Below are 25,758 nucleotides of genomic sequence, written 5' to 3' on the forward strand. Positions count from 1 at the left end.
AAAAGTCCGTAGAGTCAGAGCTATGGTTTTTCCAGTAGTCAGGCATGGATGTGAGAGTTGAACCATAAAGAAGGCTGAGTGCCAAAGAATTGACGTTTTTAAATTGTTGCTGGAGAAGACTCTTGATAATCCTTTGGAAAGCAAAGAGATCAAACTGATCAATCCTAAAGGAAATCAGCCCTGAATATTCATGGGAAGGACTGATGCTAAAGCTGAAGCTCCAATATTTTGGCCACCTGATGCGAAGAACTGACTCATTGGAAAAGACCTTGATGCTGGGAAAAATTGAAGGCAGGAGGAGAAGGGGACGACAGAGGATGAGATGGTTGGATGGCATCATTGACTCGGTGGACACGACTTTGAGCAAACTCCGGGAGACAGTGCAGGACAGAGAAGTCTGGTGTGTGGAAGTCTATGGGGTCACAAGAAGTTGGACCTGACTTAGCAACTGGACAAGTCCACTCTAGGAGGTTGTGTAAAGAGTTGGAAAGAACAGGGCCTTGGAAAATACATAGTGAAGGACTTGTGTTCCTAGTCACTTAATTTCTTTACATTTCTATTTCTTCTTCTCTAAAATAAGCATAATAATAGTAGCTATCTAGTATGGGTATTGTAGAGATTAAATTACATGATATGTAAAGTACTGAATGGGGCTTTCCCATGGCTCAGTGGTAAAAGAATCTGCCTGCAATGCAGAAATGTGGCTCGAGCCGCAAGTTCGATCCCCAGGTCTGGAAGATCGCCTGGAGAAGGGAATGCCAACCCACACCAGTATTCTTGCCTAGGAAATCCCATGGACAAAGAAGCGTAGTACACTACAGTCCATGTGGCCTCAAAAAAGTCAGACACAACTTAGCCATTAAAATAACAACAAAGTACTAAATAGAGTTTAGAGCACATAGTAAACCATTTAAAAAAGAAAGTGAAACTGAAAGTTGTTCAGTCGTGTCCAACTCTTTGCGACCCCATGGACTATACTGTCCATGGAATTCTCCAGTCCAGAATACTGGAGTAGGTAGCCTTGCCCTTCTCCAAGGGATCTTCCCAACCCAGGGACTGAACCCAGGTCTCCCACATTGCAGGCAGATTCTTTACTAGTTCAGCCACAAGGGAAGCCCAAACCATTTAAAAGCAGTAGTTATCTTTAATCACCATTTTTTCACATGATTTTCTTCTCTGAACATTCTGAATTATACATCATGGTGCTAAATCCCTTTCTGTTCTTCTGAGAGGGTGAGGTGAGCAACATAGCTACTTTTTCATTAGCAAGCAAATTAAAAACAGAGCCTCTTCTGGGCAGAGACCACCTGGTATCCCTTCTCTAACATTATGAAACACAGTTCCCATTCCTAATTGTATAACTGCTTCAAACTCCATGTGGTAGGGGTGACACATAGAGGTCTCAGCAAACAGGATTACTAATTGTTCATATGATCATGTAACTTGCAGATGAGAAGAAAAGGTCTTGAAACTCTGAATCTTAAGGACAGTGAGCCTGATTCTCTTTGTTGTTTAGTCCTAAACTGTATGACAGAGGATGAGATGGTTGGATGGCATCACCGACTCAATGGACATGGGTTTGGGTAGACTCCGGCAGTTGGTGATGGACAGGGAGGCCTGGCGTGCTGCAGTTTATGGGGTCGCAAAGAGTCGGACACGACTGAGCGACTGAACTGAACTGAAACTGTACCGAACTGAACTGAAACTGAACTGAATTTTTTGCCACCTCATGGACTGCAGCCCACCAGGCTCTTCCGTCCATGGGATTCTCCGGGCAAGAATGCTGGAGTGGGTTGCCATTTCCTTCTCCAGGAGATCTTCCTGACCCAGGGATCGAACCTGCGTCTCCTGTGTTACAGGCGGGTACTGTACCCCTGAGCCACCCGGGAAGCCCCTGATTCTCTCTGAGTCAGTCTAAATCATAAATCTCACGGACAGGTATCCTCAGGCTTTTCCTTTAGCAGGTATTAAAGGAGTGCCCATTCTATGGAAAACGCTGTACTGGGTCCTCCTCTGATGCCCAGGTTGGGTCACCTGTCCTTCTCACATCCCACAGAAACGAGGAGGCAGCTGCATGGACCTATCACAGACACTGCATCGGAACTGCCTGCCTACTTGTCTGACCCTCCCTCTGTAACACTAGCTCTTTTAATCGATCTCTACTTCATCAACTCTCAGGTTAAACATTCACCTCCAAAGCCTGCTGACAGAGGATCAAGGCCACTTAGGACTGTTTGCAGTGTCTTCACACAATTTTTGCTCCCACCACCTGGGCTGTGAATTTGCCAAGAGCCAGGGATGCTTGTTCCCAAGTCGTTTTCTGCTTATTATAGTCAATATTGTAATACGTAATTTAATTAGCTGACATAAGCCCTTTAAATAGGGGTGCAAAAAGAGAGCTATTATACCAATAACACGAAATAGAATGTTTGGAAAAGGCTCAACGAAGGTGAGTCATCTTTGAAATGTTATTAGGTTAGCTATGAGAGAAAAGGCTCTTAAAAAATGAGGAGGAAAAGATGTACACTTTTTTTAAAAGACTGCTCATCTGGTTTGCTTGGCAAGTATATAAATTGTATCTCTACTTTAAACAAACAGAATCTGGGGGAAAGGAGGGGTTGGATGAATAGGGAGATCAGGACTGACATATATACACTGCCATGGGTGAGAGAGTGAGCAAGTGGGAAACGGCTGTGTAGTTTCCCGCGGAGTAGCGAGCTCACCTTGGGCCTCTGTGGTTGACCTAGATGGGTTGAATGGGGGGATATGTGTGTGTGTGTGGCTGATTTACTTTGTTGTACATCACTGTAAAGCAACTATACCCCAATTAAAAAAGAAAGAAAGAGAACTGGACATTGTAAGCAATGCAATGTGGGTGGGATCGGTGCACGTAACATGACAAGGACCTCCTATCAGTAGACTGATCATCAAAGGAAAAAGTGACCCTACATTAAAAGATTGGTGATTAAATACGCCCTTGACTGCTGTAAGTTAAAACAAAATGTTTTAGTTATGTATGCATTATTTTAATGGTACTTTAAGCCATTGTTTCAATTAACCAAACAATAACTTCTATGAATCTCATGGTCTCCTAATACCTTGATTATATAGTATATCCCAAGCCTAACATAGGAGCTAAACCATGGAGGGCAGGGGAAGCAAGAGAGAGAGAGAGAGAAGAGGAAGGGAAGGAGATGAAGAAAGGAGCGGCTTTCAGTGATTTAAGTGAAAAATTGGTTTTCAGGCTGCCAAAGTGGCAGGTCAAGAAGCAACACCTTGCAAGCTCATCACAATGTGAAAGGGCTTAGTGTGCCCCCTACTCTTCCTGCCACCCACACACACACACACACAAAAAGAAGTTAAGTCAAAATCACTGCAGATGGTGACTGCAGCCATGAAATTAAAAGACGCTTGCTCCTTGGAAGGAAGTTATGACCAACCTAGACAGCACATTAAAAAGCAGAGACATTACTTTGCCAACAAAGGTCTGTCTAGTCAAGGCTATGGTTTTTCCAGTAGTCCTGTATAGATGTGAGAGTTGGACTATAAAGAAAGCTGAGCACCGAAGAACTGATGCTTTTGAACTGTGGTGTTGGAGAAGACTCTTGAGAGTCCCTTGGACTGCAAGGAGATCCAACCAGTCCATCCTAAAGGAGATCAGTCCTGGGTGTTCATTAGAAGGATTGATGCTGAAGCTGAAACTCCAATACTTTGACCCCCTGATGAGAAGAGCTGACTCATTTGAAAAGCCCCTGATGCTGGGAAAGATTGAAGCCGGGACGAGAAGGGGATGACACAGGATAAGATGGTTGGATGGCATCACCAACTCAATGGACATGAGTTTGGGTAAACTCCAGGAGTTGGTGATGGACAGGGAGGCCTGGTGTGCTGCAGTCCATGGGGTCGCAAAGAGTCGGACATGACTGAGCGACTGAACTGAACTGAAATCAAACTCTCAAGAAATTTGAAAAGATTCTCTCCAACTACTGCTTCTCCTGCATTTACTATTTATGCTCTTCTTCCAGACTCTTGCCAATGAGCCCGCTGTGTACGCAGAAGAGTAGATTTTACACATCTCCCCAGGCACGAGAAGTTGAGAGCAGAGTCTACAACTAGCATGGTGAAAGTGAAGTTGCTCAGTCGTGTCCAACTCTTTGCGACCCCATGGGACTGTAGCCTACCAGGCTCCTCAGTCCATGGAATTTTCCAGGCAAGAGTATGGAATGGGTTGCCATTTCCTTCTCCAGGGGATCTTCCATAGGAGGTTATAATCCTTACCTGACAACACCCAGCTCCAGATGTGTCTAGGTTAGGAAGTTCCTCTTTATGCAGAATTGTTGGGATGACTGCCCTCGGAGAGAACAGCAAACTATGGAAAAGAACCCTGATTAAGTCTTACTGCACTCCAAGCCCTGTACCAGTCCTTTGCTTACTGAATCCTACAGCGATCCTGTGAGGGAGGCATTGTTACTCTACTTCACAGAACGAAAAAGGACCCGTTGAAGTCAAGTCATTTGTTCAGGATGGCACAGCTGGTAAAAGGAAGTAAACACCTGCACCTTCCCTGATCCGACCTTGCTCCCCAGCCTCACCTCTTCTATGCTTGGGCCAGCAGGAACTGGTTTGCATTAAGCGCTATGCCCACAAGAAAGTCTAGAGGTTTAGTTTTGCCTAGTCATGACTCAGAGCAGAAATCTAAGGAAAGAAACTGTAAAGTATACCCAGGGTCTCTCTCCTTATTGCAATGCAAGCAGCATCACCGTCTGGCACTCCAAATTATGTGAGGCGTGAAGGAGCAGTCGAGTACAGTGGAGGGCCCTTGTACACATTTGGGTAATAAGGGCTGGGACTCTTCTAACCACTCATTGGCCAAAGCAATTCCTCTCACAGAAGCTTCTGCTCACACATTTTTGTTTTGTTTTTAAATCTACATGAAAATGATTTCCTGGGGTAAGAGTTCCACCTGGAGGATGATAGAAAATCTGGGCCACCTTCCACAAAACTACACAGGAGATAAGCCACACAAAGGCTGAATGCAGAACAAATGCTCAAGAAACTGTGCTGAGTATGAATGTTATGCCATGACAAATACTGAATCTTCAATAATAACTCTTTGAGAGAGATACTACTATTATTCCCATTCTGTTGATAAGGTAAGTAAGGTTTCACACACAGCCACTCATTTTTCTTAATTCACTCTGCTACTAAGCACTGAAGAAGGAATTGAAACTCAAGAACCCATAAACAAATGTTGGACTTTTAAGGGACACTATATACTACATATCCAAGCAATAGAAACACTAAAAGACTGACTCATGGGCTCAGAAGTCAAAACATTATCCTTTGCCTCTTGCCCCAGTCCCAAGAAACTCCGCAGCCTGGATGTTTCCCTCACCCCTTTCATTCACCTATGGTCTCCCTGCTGCTGCTGCTGCTAAGTCACTTCAGTCGTGTCCGACTCTGTGTGTCCCCATAGACGGCAGCCCACCAGGCGCCCCCGTCCCTGGGATTCTCCAGGCAAGAACACTGGAGGGGGTTGCCATTTCCTTCTCCAAGGCATGAAAGTGAAAAGTGAAAGTGAAGTCGCTCAGTCATGTCCGACTCTTGGCGACCCCGTGGACTGCAGCCCACCAGGCTCCTCCGTCCATGGGATTTTCCAGGCAAGAGGACTGGAGTGGGGTGCCATCGCCTTCTCCAATGCTCTCTCTGGAAACTACTAAATTCCTGTCACAAGCCATCTGACTTAAGCCTATTCCCACTCAAGTGTAAATAAAGCTTAATCAATAAGGCTTAAGCTTTAATCATTCATTTGTTTAAATTGATTATTTAAGCTTAACAAATCAAACTTAAGCAAATTCATTATTTCTTTACCTATGCAATTAATTATTCACACCTACTCTAAGATAAGCAAGGCTTACTATATCAACCCTTGATAGAAGGCCCCCACCAGGTCTGTGCTGGCTCTGGATCCGCTCCTCTCTGTCTGTGGTCTACTCTCCTCCTTTCCACCAGACCACCACCACCCATCCCATCCCTCAGGGGTCATCTCCCCCAAGCCCAGAGCCAAAGTCGGACACCATTTCCCTAGCAAGCCCAGTGTCTGTAACTTTTGAGAGAAATTCACATACCCTTTGTGATTTAAGAATTTCCTTATGAGGTGAAAAGGACAAATAAGCAGAAGATATTATACCAAGGTCATGTGGCAGTTTTTATTCTCTAAGATAGCCACAATATCTCCCAGCCCACAGACTCTTAATGAAATGTGACCAGGGCACTCTCTCCACTAAGCAGCAGAGTCTTGTGTCTGCTTCTTTGAATATGAGTAGATCTTTGTGACTGCCTGACAAAAAAGAACGGGAGAGATGATGCTGTGTGGACTTCCAATTATAAGAAATGCCGTAAGTTTTCTTCTTGCTTAGGACAATTGCTTTCAGAACTCAGACACCATGCTGTCCATAATCCCAGACCAACCCACGCGGACTGACCATACTGAAAAAGTCACAGGTAGGTATTCTGGTCAACAGGTCAGCGAGACTGGTTTTCTGTCCTCTACGTTCTCCCAGTCCTTTAACTACTGTATCAGCTGACAGTGTAATAGTATTGCCTTCTTATCTCCCAGCAGGACTGAGCTGATTGAAAGCAATCAGATTTAGACCCTAGTTCAATGTATATAATAGCATTTTTGAAATGCTTTATTTATTCAATAACTAAGTGAAATAGTCATTCTTCACTGTTGGTCAAAGAAGGCTACCTAACAAAGGTAACATTTGAACTGGGTACAGAAAAATGGGTTTCACCGGAATGTTCTAAGGAGGGAATTCTCTTTGAGTAAAGGCAGGGACAGCAAAGTGATGGACATTTAGGAGGGACAGAAAGGTATGTGAAGTAGGAACGCAGATCATTTGGGAAGAAATAGTGAGAAAGTGCAGTAAGGTAGAGTGTAATGAGTCATGTAGTGTTATAAATCAATCTTTGGAATCTCGCCTTCATTGGGTGGCCATTGGGAGACACTGAAAAATTCTAAGAAAGGGAATATTGGTATGTTTTCCCTAAGCCATGCTTCCAAAGTTTAAATCACTTGTTTACTACATAAGTGTTGATCTAATTGATCATGTCTTACATAAATGTTTAGACACACTGCTTCCATACTTAATAGTCAGTAACATTAGGATGCCTAGTCAAAATCAAGGTCCTGAGTTGAATAAGTGCTAATCCTTCCCTTTCTCTGAGAAACTGGAGGTGTGTTTAGAGATAACTGGCACCTTAAGACAAGGTGTCCATGTCCCAGTGCAACAGAGTTCCAGATGGAATCGCCAGCCAGGCCTCCCCATATCTCCCCCAGCAAAAGTAATGTGATGAAAGAATTATTACCCAGAGAGAAGCAGAAGTATTAGCTCCAGCCACACCTCAGACAGTGCTTTGCAAAGGCTCCTTTACAAACAGCCTGCAGTTCATGTTTGACAAGTGCAGGCTGGAACCATCTTCCCTTATTTCTGGCTCTAAAGGAAAACCTTGACTTCTAAAAATATGACTTCTAAATGATATGCCAGGATTATCACTAAAAATGGATGTTTCTTGTAGATCAATTCATGTGTATTCCAACATGTTGAGTAAATCTACTCTAAGCTAGCCATTTTGTATACACTTCTTCATTTAACTCTTTCTTATGAGAAATGGGTCAGTTACAACACCAGTTTTAGAGATGATGAAGCCTAAGTTCAAGGCCAGTAAATAATAGGCCAAAGTCACATCGTCAGTAAAAACTAGTTTCAAACACTAGCTGGCTATGTTTTTCCCTCCCCCATGAACCAATTCTGTCTCAATGTGACAGGAATCAGATTCACATGGGAGCACAAAGGTGAATAACACGCCATCCTTCCTATCCAGGACCTTGCAAACTATGGAGGAGAAAACAGTTAAGCAGAGAAGCAATAATTATGAGCCAAATGGAAATATCAATAAACATTTTACAAAATGAGTAATTACTTCTAGTCACAAAAGATCCAGGAAGGCCTTACAAAGGAGAAAAATTCAACATGGATTTTCATGAATGAGCAGGATTTTGATTGATGGGGACTAGAGAAGATCACTAAGTGATAACCATGCCTGGAGTTTTGAACTGGAACTGAGCTGTCCAACAGCCCCGAGTCCAAAGAAATCTCAGCATCAATTCGAGACATTGGAGTTGTCACATAAATATCCAAAGGAACATTTACTGTGCATAAACTGTAAAATAATGTTTTGGAAGTAAAACTAAGAAAAACAATAGCATGTAATGGTAAATTTAAAATCAAACAAAATTAGCCAACCCAATGCATCAATTCATAAAGAGGGTTAGAAAAGAAAAACCCAGCCAGCATGACTAATTTTCCTTTGTTCTAGGAATGCAAAAAGTCCCTTAACATAATCCACCAAATAAAATAGTATAAGAGAAAAACCCAAATTTATACAGAACATTTTGAACTGTGGTGTTGGAGAAGACTCTTGAGAGTCCCTTGGACTGCAAGGAGCTCCAACCAGTCCATCCTAAAGGAGATCAGTCCTGGGTGTTCATTGGAAGGACTGATGCTGAAGCTGAAACTCCTATACTTTGGCCACCTGATGCGAAGAGCTGACTCATTTGAAAAGACCCTGATGCTGGAAAAGATTGAAGGCAAGAGGAGAAGGGAATGACAGAGGATGAGATGGATGGATGGCATGACGGACTTGATAGACATGAGTTTGAGCAAGCTCTGGGAGATGGTGATGGACAGGGAAGCCTGGCATGCTGCAGTCCATGGGGTCGCAAAGAATCAGACACGACCAAGGAACTGAACTGAACTGATACACAGAACACAATTTTAATATACCTTTTGATTAAAACACTCAGCAAATTAGAAATTGAATAAAATTTCCTTAAGCTGATAAAATATATCTACCGAAACAAACAAAAATAAGTAGCACTGCAGCAAACATATTCAATGGCAAAATGTAAAATGTATCCACCTCTAAAATCAAAGTGACATTTTGTTGTGCAACAGAAACAACATTGTAAGCCAACTATACTCCAATAAAAATTTTGTTAAAAAACTGTATACAAAAGGACAAAACAGGAACTGAAATAATGCCATCCAAAAAATCGCAATTATTGTGAAGAAATAAAATAAAATCAAGGAGATAACAAAGATGACCGTTATCAATGTTAATCTTTGGAATTTCAATTAAGGAACTATCCAGAATAATGATGAAAGAAAGAAGGAAAAAAGATGTACAAGCATTGCAATGAAATGAAAGAAACAAAACTGTCACACTGCATAAAAAATTAAGTGGGAGCTTTTACATCCTACCACAAGAGCAGAGCCCTAAGGGAAAAAGAAAGGCCCGTTTCAAAGTCCCGGCAAGAATTCAGCCCTGGACTCTTTGTTTACTGTAATTCTCCTGACTTCCTTTCCCCCTCAAGAATTCTCCTCTCCTTTTTGGCTGCAGACTTGCACATGGCTCTTCATGGCTGCAGACCCCAAATCACAATTCCTGCTGATTACAGATGAACGCTTTTGTTGTTGTCATTGTTGCTGAAGAAATAACTGGCAGTCTGTATGTTTCAGATCAACAGATTGATTTGGAATTATCTACTTTGAAAACTCAAAAACTTCAGACAGATTAGCAGCATGATTATTCTACTAATTTGAGAAGAACAGAAATTTGGCTAAGCTTTTAAAGTTTGACTCAATATTATAAAGCTGGTTTTCTCCAAAATTACCAAATTTTAATCAAATCTCAACAAGTTTTTCATGTGACTTTACAAGCTAATTTTAAAATACTGGGTTGACCAAAAAGTTCATTTGGGTTTTTCTGTAAGACGTGACAGAAAAACTGGAACAAAGATTTTGGCCAACCCAATATATCTCGAAGAACAAAAGCTAAGAAACATTATCCTAGTATGCTATATGAAAACAGAGTAGCATTATTACTGATCAGTAGGGAAAATGTAGGCAAAACTCTCTTACAACAAAACACATGAACTACAAAATCTTACACAACAGTATTAATAAATTTTATTACATCATATTTAATACATCTTACTCAAAAGAAGCTATAGAGGAAATTTTAAAATAAACTATTATCTGGCATAAAATGTTTGTTCTAAAAAGTTATCCAGAATATTAGGTTGAACAATATAATACTGTCATTTTTAGAGGTGAAGAAATGGTCACACATTAGCAATCCACTTGGTTAAACCTAACATAAAGAATTCCTCTGAGTCATTCAAAGAAGCTAAGCCAGAAGTGACAACGGTATCATGGCTTCATAAGGCGCCCCTCACTTTCTGTCCACGTACCCTCCCAACAACAAGTACCAGCATCTTTCTAGAAACAAAAGTGTCCCTGAGGGAGGTGAGGAATTTAGTACCCTACACCCATGAACCCCGAGGAGTCTCACCTACCTGTGCATCGGGTAATAGGCCGAAAGACCTCAGGACCAGCTGTGGCCCCTGAAATGAACCAGCTGAGCCTCTCCCCTCTAAAGTCCAGACCCTCGGAGAACCCTGCCTGAGACAACCGCCCACCGTGGGGCAGAGAGCCTTTGTGCAAGTCCAGGCTTCCAGAGAAGAGACAGCAACACAAAAAAAAACCCACTCCAGGAAGCAAGGGAGTGAGTAATGTAATCGGGAAAAGAAAACTTCTAACTCCACAATACCTCTGTTTCTTTCACTTTCCCAATTGTATTCTATTGCTTTTGCTTCCAGTTAAGAATGTTGCCTGCAGCCTGAAATACACAAGATAGCTCAGTGCCCAAGGCTCTTACCTCTAAGAATATAACATTCTTCCATTCATATGGAGATTAAAAGTTGCAAAACAGAGTAACATTTGTCCTACTGGAGGTTCATGGGAGCATCCTGAGCTGACCCATCTGGACAACTGCAAGAACCGAGGATTCTGACACCAATCAGTTCGCAACAGGCAGCCTCGCCCTGCCCTCTGCTTGCCTTTGAAAATGCTTTGCTGAAACCTTTCGAGTAAGCTGGGGTGTTTGGGGGCTCCCGTCTCTTGTTCTTCTCGCATGGCCCTGCAAAGAAACCTTTCTCTGCTCCAAGCTCTGAAATTTCGGTTTGTTTGGCCTCACTGAACCTCAGCACATGAACCTGCTAAATTTAGTAGCAGTAAGAGAAACTGTCTGACTTGACCTACTTCACCCCTCCCTGAAGGCAGCAGAGTTGAGGGCTGAGACATCTTCCTTGGACCCTGATTTCTCCCCAGGTGGGAAAGAGAGCCCTTGAGAGGCACCTGGCTTCCCCAGCTCTGCAGATGCCGCGGAAGAGGCTTATCTGTCTCTCAGCCCCACCCTCTGGGGAGTGGTTCCATGCGTCACTGTGGACACCAGAATCCAGGGAAGCTCAAGTCTCTTACATGAAATGGCAGTTACACTTGGCCATCCGTGGTTCCACCAACAGTAGATTCAAATTTGGTCCAAGGTTGGTTGAATCCCCAAATGAAATACAAGCTGATACTGAAAACTGACTGCATTAAGTCAGGAGCACCAGGACTTGGGATGCAGGTTGTGGGGGGAAGCCTGGGAAAGTACTCAGGACTCTCACAGGGCATTACAAGGACCCTAAGCTTACTAAGCGTATGGAGGACTCTGTCCAGAAGCCTGCCCCCAACACGCTATGAGAGCCCACCTGCAATCCCCCAGCTGATCCACCCACACTCCCAGCCCCCTCACGCCTCAACCACACACACCCTGACTCCGCAGCAAGTACCTGTGAGTACCAGCGAGTACCTCCTGAAGGTCACGGCACAGGAGAGCTCTAGGAATGACCAGCAGCGATCACTTGCAGAAAGCAGGCCCTCATCTGTGGGCAAACTTGACACCGCAGAGCTGAAGTGTAGCACCACCTATGGAAAACAAAAGAGGCTGTCAGCGCTGGCCTGTTGCAGGATGGAGAGAAGGTATGCAAGCCTAAAACAATCTGCCGCAAGCTTAAAACATTCAAGCCTGGAGCAGATGTAGCCACAGAGAGTCTAAGAAACCACCGGAATCTCTAGCAGGGCAGATGGAAGATATTTCCTACCCAGAAGTCAGTAAAAAAAAGAAAAAAAAAAACTGGAGAAGGTAACTGCTAATTCAACTCTGAAGACAGTGATGCAAAAGCCAAAGGACTATGAAACGTCAAGGTAATGTGACTACAAAGGATCACAATAATCATTCAGTAATGGAACCCAAAGACAAGAAGGCCAGCAACTTACTCAAAAAAGAATTCAAAGTAGCTGTTTTAAGGAAACTCAATGAGTTGCAAGAAAACACAGACAGGCAGTTCAATGAAATGCGGTATGTATGTGGTACATATAGACAATGGAATATTATTCAGCCATGGGAAAGAAGGAATCCTTGCCATTTATGATAAATCTATGCACCTTGAGGGCAATATGCTAAGTGGAATAAGACAGAAAAAGACTAAACGTGTATGTTATCACTTATATGTGGAATCCTTGAAACAGAGAGTAGAGTGGAATATACCACAAGATAGGGGGTGAGGGAAATAAGAAGATACTGATCAAAGGGTACAAACTTTCAGCTATAAGATGAAAATATTCTGGGAATCTGAAGTATGGCATGGTGATTATAGTCATAGTATCATATTTATATATTTATACTTGAAATTTTCTCAGTAGATCTCACCACAAAAACCTGTGCAATGTGTTGGAGGTGTTAACTAGGTGGTAATCATTTTGAAATACATATCAATACACTGTACACCTTAAACTTACACCGTGTTATGTATCACTTATATCTCAATAAGGTTGAAAAATGAAAAAGCTAAGCAGACTTACAGGAAAATGACTAACAGACAAAACCAGCATTTTACAAGAGTGCAAGCAATCAGCCAATCGATAACTGAAGAGACAATAAAGTCTAGAATCAGGAAAATGAAAATTAAACCTAGAACTATATGCAATGTCATCTCCATTAGATTGGCAGAAATTATAAAATCTGACGATGCCAAGAAACGCAGGGTGGTCCAAGCACTGCAGAAGGAATAGGACAAAGAGTATTTTCATTTGGTGCTGGTTTTCCAACTTGGAATTAGCCACCATTATTGTCCTTTGCCCACTTAATCCCATCACTCACAGGACAAAAGCAACAACAGAGGGAACACCTGGGCATTACACTGGAGAACTGAACTATCATAACCTTCATTTTTTTCAGAGATGACACAAACAATAGAAATAAAATTGTTGGACCCTAGACAGGAAGTCTATACTGTCAGGCAGTGTCATGCACCAGAATCACCTGGAGACATGCACTGATCAGTTCTATAGCAGTTCTATAGCAGAACTCCGGATACAGGTGTTGGTGATAGGGCCCAACACTCTGCATTTCTAACAAGCCCCAAGGTGATACTGACGATGTGGTCTGTGATAATGATGAGAGTTCTGGGGACCACACTCTGAGAACTCTCGCACTGGAGAATGAACTTTGATGTATTATAGGCTGAGAAGAAGGGAATGATTCAATGGAAGGGAAGTTAGCCTTTATTTGGGGCCCACTGTGTGCCAGGCAGTGTGTTTTTAAGAAAGTTGCCTTAATAGTCACAGGAGGGCGTCCCTGGTGGCTCAGTGGTAAGGAATCTGCCTGCCAATGCAGGAGACATGTGTTCAGTCCCAGATCCGGAAATATCCCACATGCCTCGGGCAGCGAAGGAGCCCGGGAGCTGCAACCACTGAAGCCCAAGTGCCCTAGAGCCCATGCTCTGCAACAAGAGAAGCCACTGTAATGAGAAGCCCACACACCCCAATTACAGAGTAGCCCCCAACTGCCACAACTAGAGAAATCCACGTGCATCAACAAAGACTCTGTGCAACCAAAAATAAATAAACAAATCTCCTTTAAAAAAAATCACAGGAAATCCATGAAGGTGTTGTCAATCTCATTTCACAGATAAGGAAAAAAGCTTCTCAAAAGTTAAATAATTTCCCCAGCATCCCACAGGTAATATATGACAGAAAGGTGATTAAAATGTAGGTCTATCTGACTACAACTCTGATTTTCTTTGCCCCATACTCCATGATTTTCAATGAGACAAAACACCCTCTACTATCGGTTATTGTTGTTGATTAGGCTCTAAGTTGTGTCTGACCCTTCTGCAACATCAAGGACTGTCGTCTGACAGGCTCCTCTGTGCATAGAATTTCCCAGGCAAGAACACTGGAACAGGTTGCCATTTCCTACTGCAGGAGATCTTCCCAACCCAGGGATCAAACCCACATCTCTTGTGTCTCCTGCATTGGCAGGCAGATTCTTTACCACTGCACCACCTAGGAAGCCCAGCTAACTCTAACTCTGAGGTGGCATTCCAGGGAAACAAAAACTCTAGCCCAGCCCTAAGGGCTATCCTAATGCCAGTGTGAAGAGGGAGAGAAAGAACATTTTAGATATTTTCTTATATTTTTTCAGTTTTATAGAGATCTCTGAACATACGATTATGCTGATTTAAGCTATAAGCATACTTAATACAATTCATTTCAGTTTATGTTAATTTCTTGTTAGCAAATACTTATGTTATTTATGTAAAGTCTCGATGGATTGAAACAGAGGTTATTGAGAAGACATCCCCCAATGAAATGGACCCAATATCTTTATCCAGTCCTTCTTAAAAATAAACTCAACTCTTAACTCTTAATGTTTCATGCTTCCATGACCATAAGCACTATGGAATACAGTAAGGAGTGACTTTTTTTTTCTTTTTCTTTTGCTTTGCAGCTTGAGGGATCTTAGTCCCCCAGCCAGGGATTGAACCTGGGTTGGGCAGTGAAAGCACCACGTGTTAACCCCTGGAAAGCCAGGGAATTCCCAGGAGTGACTATGCCAGATTCTTCAGATGCTTCTTAAAGACTCTTCTTAAAGTAGAAAGCCCTCCTCAGGGATTTTTGAAGTTGGAACTGCCAGCCGGAGTTCTTTAGGGTGCCACGGTTTCTGAATAGGATTATACTACACCTTGTGTACATAACTAGCACTTCAGAAGAGGTAAGGCATTAAACAATGCAATTACTGTTTAAACTTTACATTAACATCACTTACATCTCTGCAACTCTACAAAAACCTAAAAGGATCAAATAGCTCACTTGAATTTGTAGCACTAGGTAGCATGAAAAACACTACCTCTGTTATCTCTTTAAAGCAGGAAAAAAGAAAATCTTCCTATGGGAATATAACCCAGATTTACAATGTAAGCATAAAACAGCAAACTGCTATTCAAATTGCTCTCATAGCCCAGGTACTGATGCAAAGGAATCAGCTAATTACACTGTATATAGATGTTCTGATCAATTCCAGTGTATCTTTTGGGGGGTGTGGGGGGCACAGTTTCCATACTAATAAGCAATGCTCAACACATTAGCTGGGTGTGCCATAATTCACCTCAATTCTGACATTATCCATTCAGAAATAGCATCAGATTACACAGGCTGACGGCTAAGTGTCACAAGACTACCTCCCACCCACCCCCAACCAACAGACATACACACACTTTGGGTGTCAATAGCAAGTGCAGGCTAATACCTGTGTTTTTTGACCAACTGACTATAGATCAGAGGTTCCCACAGCTCACAGAACTCAAGAAATTCATTTGCCTAACTAGTTGACTAGATCAACAAGTTATAAAAAAATAAAATTCAGAAACAGCCAAATGAAAGAGATGCATAGGGTAAGGTATGGAGAAAGGTACAGAGCTTTCACGCCCTAAGTACCATGTTCCCCAAATTCCCATTCATTCTCTAAACCTGGAAGTTCTCTGAACCCTGTCCTTTGGAACTTTTATGGAGGATTCACTTTAAAGGCTGATTGATTAAAACATTGACCATTGGATCACCAAAAAAATCTACAAGCAATAAATGCTGGAAAGGGTGTGGGGAAAAGGGAACCCTACTAAACTGTTGGTTGGATTGTTAACTGGCACAGCCACTGTGGAGAATAGTATGCAGGTTCCTTAAAAGACTAAAAGTAGAGCTATCATTTGTTGTTGAAATTGTTCAGTTGCTAAGTCATGTCCAACTTTGCGGCCCCATGGACTGTAGCACACCAGGCTCCTCTGTCCTCCACTATCTCCCAGAATTTGCTTAAATTAATGTCCATTGAATTGGTGATGCTATCTAACCATCTCATCCCCTTTCTCCTTTTGCCTTCAATCTTTCCCAATATCAGGGTCTCTTCCAATGAGTCAGCTCTTTGTATCAGGTGGCCAAAGTATCGGAGCTTCAGCATCAGTCCTTCCCATGAATATTCAGGGTTGATCTCCTTTAGGATGGACTGGTTTTATCTCCTTGCAGTCCAAGGGACTCTCAAGAGTCTTCTCCAGCACCACACTCTGAAACCATCAATTCTTCAGCACTTAGCCTTCATTACGGTCCATCTCTCACATCCACACATGACAACTGGAAAATCCATAGCTTTGACTAGATGGACCTCTCTCGGCCAAGTGATGTCTCTGCTTTTTAATACTATCATATGATCTAGCAATTCCATTCCTGGGCGTATATCTAGAGAAAACAATAATTCAAAAGAATACACGCACTCCAATGTTTACTGCAGCAATATTTACAATAACCAGGACATGGAAGCAACCTAAATGTCTATCAACAGAGGAATGGATAAAGAAGATGTGGTACCTATATGCAATGGAATATTAGTCAGCCACATAAAATGAAATAATGCCATTAGCAGCAACAAATATATAAGCAACTGCTTATATGTAGAATCTTAAAAAGGTACAAATGAATCTATCTACAAAATAGAAATAGAATTACAGAGGTGGAAAACAAACTTCTTACCAAGGGTAAGTGGGGGCATGGGAAAATTGAGAGGTTGGGATTGACATATAAACACTGCTACATATAAAATAGATAACTGGTAAGGACCTACTATAGGGCACAGAACCTTACTCAATACTCTATAATGGTCTATATGGGAAACGAATCTAAAAAAGAGTGGATATGTATATGGAGAAACAATTCATTTTGCTATACACCTGAAACAAACACAACATTGTAAATCAACTATACTCCAGCAAAAATATTTTTAAAAATTACTGGCTATTTAATCACATGGTTGGTTCTCCTGGCAAGAAGCCCCCCATCCTCAGGTGACTGAGAGGCGGCCAAAAAGTCACTTCATTAACACAACAAAAGCATCTTTATCACTGTGTACACTTAAGAAACTCCAAGGGTTTTTGGAGCTCTGTGCCAGAAACAGGAGGAAGACCAAATATTTCTTGTTATAAATCACAGTATCACACCCTGTCATAGCATGCTAGGATCTAATATGCTGTCCATTGCAAACTACACCATTTTATTAGATTTGAGGGAAGAATCATACAAATATCCACCTATTTAGACTTAACAGTAATTGAAATTCATCCAAATTTTTTCTTTGGTGGCCTAATCAAGTTTGGAGGCTAAGTTTTGGATACACTTTGCATATACTACACCCATGATAGTGGCTTTTTCAAATCTCAAGGATTAATAGTGTTATTTGTAGGCATAAGGAAGAATATTTATGTTTCATTTGCATAGCCCTCATAGCTTTATTCTTTTTCTGAAAATGAAGGAGGGATCCTGAAATTTGGTCAGCTTCTCTTGAAAATCAACCAAAAGTTCTTAAGAGAGAGAGATGCTTGCCAACAAAATCACACTCTTTCAAATACATAAATTGGTCATCCCAGCTTCTCTAAGAGTCTTGTGAGCTGCTGCTGCTAAGTTGCTTCAGTTGTGACCAACTCTGTGCGACCCCATACAGCAGGCCACCATGCTCCGCCATCCCTGGGATTCTCCATGCAAGAACACGAGTGGGTTGCCATGTCCTGCTATTCTGAGAAATTTTGGAGTTTCTTTTTGCTTTCATTGCATTGCCTGACATGTGTAAATTATTCTTCCAGAGACAAATTATGTATTTTATTTTAATGCTGCATCATAATGCAGTATTTTTGAAGGTATTTAAACCAATAATTAGGATCCAAATTTAAGCTAAAAATGCAAACTCCTTGTAATGATATTGATATGAAACTTTCAACTGAATTATCAAGTGATTAAATAACTTCCATGTGTAGACAAGTTCATATATCTCAGGCAACATAACAATCCAATAAATAATTCTTCTGTTTGGCCATTGACAGAATATATTAATTTTGAGACACATCTCAACCACAGAAATATTGATAAATAGGGGAAAGTAGCTCATTGTCATGGGAATATTCATAAAAATAAGGAAGGGCTGCCATTGATTGAGCAAATACTACTTGAAAGGTACCCTGTAACCCTGCAATAGAGGTATTAAACCTTTATTACAGGTGATAAAACTGAGGTCAAGGAAGGTTATGAAATTTTCCCAAGATCCACCAATAACAGATTTTGTAACCACTGTGAACAGAAAGTCCATAAATCTCTTTGTCCTACAACTATGTTTCCCTAATCTGAGGCTACAGGTGAGAATCACCAGTGAGTGTGGGTTTTGTCCAGGTGGACAGACCTACTAATCCTTCCTAAGAAGCTGGCAGATAGTCAGAAGATCAGGCTTTAGGATCCACCAGATTGTCCCAGGCTGGTAATAATTAGCCTATACCTTCTCACATGTTTGCTATAACCCACAGGAGTCTTGTTCTGCCAATTATGAAAGATTGGTTGTCTAAAACATAGGGTAAAGAAAAAGCTTTTTTAAGAAAATCAAAAAATAAAACAGGGTAATCAAGAAAAATGTTGACACAATCTTAAATGCAGTGTGGGTCTACCTAACTACAATAACTTTGATCCATGCAGGTATAACATTCAGGTGAGCTTTCAGAACTGAGCATTTAATCATAGCTGTCAGGCTTTATTTTTTGGGGCTCCAAAATCACTGCAGATGGTGACTACAGCCATGAAATTAAAAGATGCTTACTCCTTGAAAGGAAAGTTATGACCGACCTAGATAGCATATTAAAAAGCAGAGACATTATTTTGCCAACAAAGGTCCGTCTGGTCAAGGCTATGGTTTTTCCAGTGGTCATGTATGGATGTGAGAGTTGGACTGTGAAGAAAGCTGAGCGCCAAAAAATTGATGCTTTTTAAGTGTAGTGTTGGAGAAGACTCTTGAGAGTCCCTTGGACTGCAAGGAGATCCAACCAGTCCATCCTAAAGGAGATCAGTCCTGGGTGTTCATTGGAAGGACTGATGCTGAAGCTGAAACTCCAATACTTTGGCCACCTGATGTAAAGAGTTGACTCATTGGAAAAGACCCTGATGCTGGGAGGGATTGGGGGTAGGAGGAGAAGGGGACAACAGAGGATGAGATGGATGGATGGTATCACCGACTCGATGGGCATGAGTTTGAGTAAACTCCGGGAGTTGGTGATGGACAGGGAGACCTGGCATGCTGTGATTCATGGGGTCGCAAAGAGTCGGACACGACTGAGCGACTGAACTGAACTGAACTGAAGCATCATATCCCTTGAGTGGTGTTTTCAAAACACACAACCAAATAAACAGAAAATAAAAGAACAGTTAAAAAGAAAGGCTAAGTTATTTGTTCAAGTTCAGAAAATTAGGAAGTGGATGATCCAAAACCATATCTGTCTTACAAGACAGGCTGGCTTATATAGTATGCCAGCTAAAGTCAACCATTTTTATGAATGTGGATATAAAAGTCCCAAATAAAATTGTGGCAAAGGGAATTCAGAATCCATCACAACCAAGTAGAATCTATCTCAGGAGTTTAAGGATGGTTTAAAAATCAGGAAATCCATTAATGTGATTAATGTTTTACCTGATTAAAAGAGATATGCCAGTGTAAGAGATGCTGAAGTTTTACTAAAATTTAATACCATTCACAAATCAACAATGTAAATGTTCAACAGAAGGAGAAAAGCTTACAAATTATGATCTATCCATTCAATAACTATAGGCAATCATTAATAACTCCTTTCTGGAAGCTATCTTAAGCATCTATCATAGAATTTCTATTTTCTAAAATAGAAAATGTTTAAGATATTTTCATTGGAAATTTTCATTGGAAAAGCCAGTGAATGAAATTATACTTAAGATAACAATTATACAAGAGGATAGCCTATGAGGAAAAAAAAAAAAAAACTGTAAACACACAAGCCAAAATGCTAAAAGGGATATGATCACACTGTGACTCTTTTTCTTCTTTCCAAAATTTTAGTTCTAAAATATAGTCTAATGTAAATAAAAATCAGAATCATAAAAAAATGTGTTGAAGCCACTTTCATCTTTCTTCTGACTACTAGTATTTATTTTCTTCCTCGTTCTCAGGGCAATCTGGTATATCATGTTTTCCAAGAATTGAAAATATTTCATTCTGTACATTGCCTGTTTTATCACTCATCAGGGACTGCATGCAATACGGGCAGTATTTATGTTTATTGGGTTTTTAATAGTGGTCACATGGAGAACAGCATTTTATCTACTGTCATATGTAATCCATTCCAGAAATAAAACTGCATTCTGAATGTAGGATTTGCCAACTCTCCTTTGGATAGCACAAGCAGTTTTTTCAATTGGTTTTGTTTTCACATTCCAAAACTCAAAACTCTCCTGACCTCATGATCTGTAAGAATACAAAATAATGTATTATCTGTTTTCCCATTTGTCAACTGGCCTATCTTTCCTCCTGCAGAAACTTACATGGTAGTTATTTTTAGTTTTTTTGAGAAACCTCTATATTCTTTTCACAGTGGCTGTAGCAATGTACTTTCCCACCACTAAAAGTATCTGGGTATATCCTTTTCTCCACATCCTTGCCAACATTTTTTATTGTGATCTTTCTGAAGATAACACATTCTGACAGGTATGGTGACACCTGTGTTTTTGATTTGTACTTCCCCGATGGTTAGTGATGCTGAGCATCTTTCCTGATGCACAATTTTTTTAAGTTATAATAAATTTACTTTAAACCTGAAGCCCATAGATTATATAGCCATGCCATCATCCCAAAGAAATCCATTGACATCTTTGTTCTGGCTGACAGGCAATCCAAAGGCTACCTGCAGCCAACAGTTTGTCAACTACTTTATTCCAGCCTTCTCCTATCTTGCTGTGTCTAGTTATTCTCCTTTCCTCTGAGTTTTTTTCATCTCCATAGACCCAAGAAGCCAATCCTCAGAGATGGCATCATATCTTGGAAAGTGTGGACGATTCTCTAACCAGAGAGACAGAGGAGAGGTTGGAGCACTTACTAGCTATGTGACTGTGACTAAGTTGTGTCACCTCTCATGACATCATCAAGGGTAACAAGGTCTGCTCATAAGTGCCGTAAGCATTGGGGAGGATCATCGACATGAGGCTGGCGCAGAGTGAGGGCGCAATTCATACATGCCGAATGGTAAAGTATTACTTACTGCATAGCAGGAGGAGAAGTAAAATGAAAGAAGTGGCAGGGTGTGATAGAAAAATTATTTGCCCCTTTGTCTAAATTTGGGTTGTAAGCCCTTCTCAGATACTAACTAACCATGTCACTTTGGGGACAAAGCATTGTCCTCTATTGATGTTGAGCAGGCCCTGTGAGGCTCCCAGCTACAGACGCCCTTTTTATCCCCCTTTCTTGGAGGCAGGACTCCAGCCTCCACGATCTTCTCTGAGACCCAAAGGGCAGATTCAAAGTTGCTAATCAAGGGAGGAGCAGTCAGGAAAAATTGATTCTTTTGAACTATGGTGCCGGAGAAGACTCTTGAGAGTCCCTTGGACTGCAAGGAGATCAGACCAGTCCATCCTAAAGGAAATCAACCCTGAATAATCATTGGAAGGACTGTGCTGAAGCTGAAGCTCCAATTCTTTGGCCACCTGATGCAAAGAGCTGACTTAATGGAAAAGACCCTGATGCTGGGAAAGATTGAGAGCAGGAGGAGAAGGGGGTGACAAAGGATGAGATGGTTGGGTGGCATCACCAACTCGATGGACATGAGTTTGAGCAGGCTCCAGGAGATAGTGAAGGACAGGGAAGCCTGGTGTGCTGCAGTCCATGGGGTCACAAACAGCCAGACGATTGAGCTACTAAACAACAAAGCCAGGAAACCACCAGTTCAGTTCAGTTGCTCAGCCCTGTCCAGACTTCTGGCGAAACCACCTGAGGCAAGATTAAAGAGACTAGAGAAGTTCATCAAGATCAGGAGACCACCTGAGACCCTGCACAATCCCAATCTCATCAGCCACCCCACCCTTTTGAAACATTGATGAAGAAAGAAGAATGCAAGACTGTTACTGCCTTGATCCTTATCACATACCCCTGCCTGACTATATAACCTCTCCCTACTCCCCAGGGGCTTCCCAGGTGGCACTAGCCATAAAGAACCTGCCAGTGTAGGGAATATAAGAGACACGGTTTCAATCCTTGAGTTGGGAAGAAACCCACTCCAGTATCCTTGCCTGGAAAAGCCTATGGGCAGAGGAGACTGGTGGGCTACAGCCCATGGAGTCAAGAAGAGTCAGACAGGATCGGGATGGGGAACACATGTAAATCCATGGCTGATTCATGTCAATGTATGGCAAAAACTGCTACAATATTGTAAAGTAACTAGCCTCCAATGAATAAAAATAAATGGAAAAAATAAATAAATAAAGGTCACAATGTTTAACTTAAAATAAATAAATAAATAAAAAGAAGAGTCAGACACGGCTGAAGTGACTTAGCACACAGGCATTCCCCAGGGAAGAGGGCACAGTTCTTGAGGCACTAGCCTACCGTGTTCCCCCTTTACCTGGCAAAATAATGAAGCCACTCTTTCCTCTCTTCCCTTTAACTCTGTCTCCATACCTGTGTTTGGCATCAGTGCACAGAGAGCCAAGATTTTGGCATCACTATGGGCATCAGTTTCTTTGCCTGTAAAGGTGCTGAATCAGATTACAGGATCCCTTAGGCCAGTGGTCCCCTACCTTTTTGGCACCAGGGCCTGGTTTCGTGGAAGACAATTTTTCCACGGACTGGGGTGGGGTGGGGGATGGTTTCCAGATGACTCAAGCGCATTACATTTATTGCGCACTTCATTTGTATTATTATTACATCACCTCCACCTCAGATCCGCAGGCATTAGATCCCAGAGGTTGGAGACCCCTGGCTTAGACTCCTTTCTGCTGTAATGCTCCGTGTTCTTTTGTTGTCTTTCTTTTTTAATCACACCGAGTGCACAGCTTTCAAACCCTACGCCTTTTCTTGAGAGAAATCCTCGTCTCTTTTCTTTTCACCTGATATTTTTCGGCAGCTGTCACTTCCCACACAGAGCTACAGAAAGGGCTTGTCATAGCCCCGAGCAAGCGCGGCTGTTTGGCAGCCAAGGTGCAGAGCTGAGTGAACAGGGCAAATTCTCCAACCTTCCCACCTCCAACAGGGCAGCCCCGCACAGGGTTTGATCAGACAAAGCTTCCTCCAGCCCTTCAGCCTGCAACTCCCTCTGTGTTCAGCCAGGCACGCGCATTCTTGTTACAACCTCCCCACGAGCCAGCGGCAAGTTGGAGACAAAGGGTCTGAGGGCTTTGTGCATGTGGGAGTCTGCCGCCTGGCCATGCCTGCCGACCTGGCACAGTTCATCGACAGCGATATGCGTGCCTGGTCAGGGCTCGCTGGGGAGGCTGTGGCAGACGTTTTATCTGGGAACTAGGGAGGGGAGACCCTGCTCACTGAAGCAAAGGCTATTTTCACAAATGGCTTAAAAGGGTCCTTCCTCAAGCAGAGGAACTCCCAGAGAGAACCCAGAGGCACAACCCCAGGTAAGGGCAGGCAGTGGCATCATATAACGGACAAGAAGAATTTTAAAGGACTAATTCAGTTGATTTCGAGAGCTGGATCCCAACATTAGTTGAATTGATGAATCTGGGTTATTCTCCTATGACACAGAATAAAAAGTCACCCTTGTATCTGCTACTAAGAGAAGGCCTCACAATGCCCTTAGTAGTAATTGCTACCATTTACTGGATAAATATGATTCCATAACCATGTGTGGTAGCTGATACCACCTTCCTTTTCCAGATGAGGAAAATGAGCTTCCTTGTAAATGGATCACGTTCCCTAAGTTGGCCCAGATGAAGTTCCCTCCTCCTGAGATGAGAATTATGTACAAGTCATTGATGAAGGAGGGGTGCCCAGGAGAAACCAGGAACTGAGCTGGGGGTGGGGGTGGGGAGGATAGGCCAGAGGAAAGAGACAAGCAAGGGTGGGATTTCAGACAAAATTCCGATCCAACAGGGAACCGATTCAGGGCTGAATCTGTCTCAGAGTCACACCCCCACACACAGCAAGGGAGCTGGACTGACTACTAGTCATCCATTAAGGGCGTTCAGAGGGTTGTACCTTTCCAGCACTTGGCAGGCCTCTGAAGAGCACAGATGCAGGAGATTAGCAGCAAAAACCTACCAAAGCGAGGAGGGGGTGGGGAAATGAGAGAAAGAACCACACCGTGGGGGGCCTGGGTGACACCAGGTGTGCCCTGCACCAGGAAACCAAGGAGAGCTCAGACCCAGCTCTGTCTTCATCCTCAGCCCTTTCAGCACAGCTTCTTTTGTTCTTGAGAGCTACTTGGGGGGAAAGACAGATCAGCACAGATAGGAAAAACGATGCTCAGCTTAAGTAACCAAACCAAGGTCATCTAGCTGGATGGGACCGGCCAGCACACAACCTGATTCTGACTCCAGATCCCTGGTCTCTTATAGCCACACTGGGCTGCCTTTCCGAGCAGAACAGAGAAATAGCTCGGCAGTGTCACAGCAGGGGTACTTGAAGCTATTCTTGATGAACCAAGGGTTCATCCATCACCACCTTGGAGTGCTTATAAATCCACAATCAGGAAGGGATTCCTTTGGGCGAGCACTGCCTCTCCGCGGGGTCTCTGTTGAAATGCCAGGAACTGCAGACAGTTCCTGAACATCCACGTCATCCCCAAACAGCAGCAGACACGGATGAGATAGGTGCTGGAGGCTCTCCACCCCTGTGGAGATACCATTTGTGTACCAAACACCAGGGCTTCCCTTAGGCCCGCCCCGTAGCCACATTCAATAGTTGGGTGAGGAGCTGTATCCTCATTTTGCAGTTGAGAAAAATCGAGTCTCACAAAGGTCACTTCTCCAAGTTACACAGTACAGAGTAGAAGAGGCGGAAGGGGAAGCCTTCCATGTCTTGCCATCGTGAACGCTGTCTTATCTATGAAATTCCTGAGAACAGCGTGGTATCTCTCTGCTGTCTCTTGATCACAGTACCTGCTTCTCTTCATGGGACAACATTCCCTTCACATACAGTCTTGGAGGGAATGGGAAACTGGTGGGAGAGGCACTTTCCCTACCAACCCACTGGGCTCCTGATCCCAGCTGTCCAACCGGAATACCCTGTTCACACTCATCTGCTCACGAGAGGGCATGTGGCCCAAGTAGGAACAATCAATGATTTGGAGAACAGTGATATGGAGGCCAGGAGATGGCTACAATTATTGCTGAGATTGTAAATGCTAAAAGCCATGCAGATTTCAAGATTCCAAAACTACCTTTACAACCAAAGGAAAAAAGTTACCTGTAAATAAATCCAATGCAGAATAAAATAGAGATGAAAGAATAAGTGATGGGAGGAGAAAAATAAGAAGAGATGACAAGGAGGAAAGGAAGGGGGAAAGAGAAGTACTGGAATCCCCTGGGTCTAGCCAAGGCTAAAGGGACCAGTAACCACCTTAGACTTTCTAGTTACATGGAACATTGAAAGCTCTTGTCTTTCAGAAGTATTACTTACATTCAGTTCCTGTCACTTCCAACCAAA

This window comes from Dama dama, chromosome 2, assembly GCF_033118175.1.
Source record: "Dama dama isolate Ldn47 chromosome 2, ASM3311817v1, whole genome shotgun sequence".
NCBI lineage: Eukaryota > Metazoa > Chordata > Mammalia > Artiodactyla > Cervidae > Dama > Dama dama.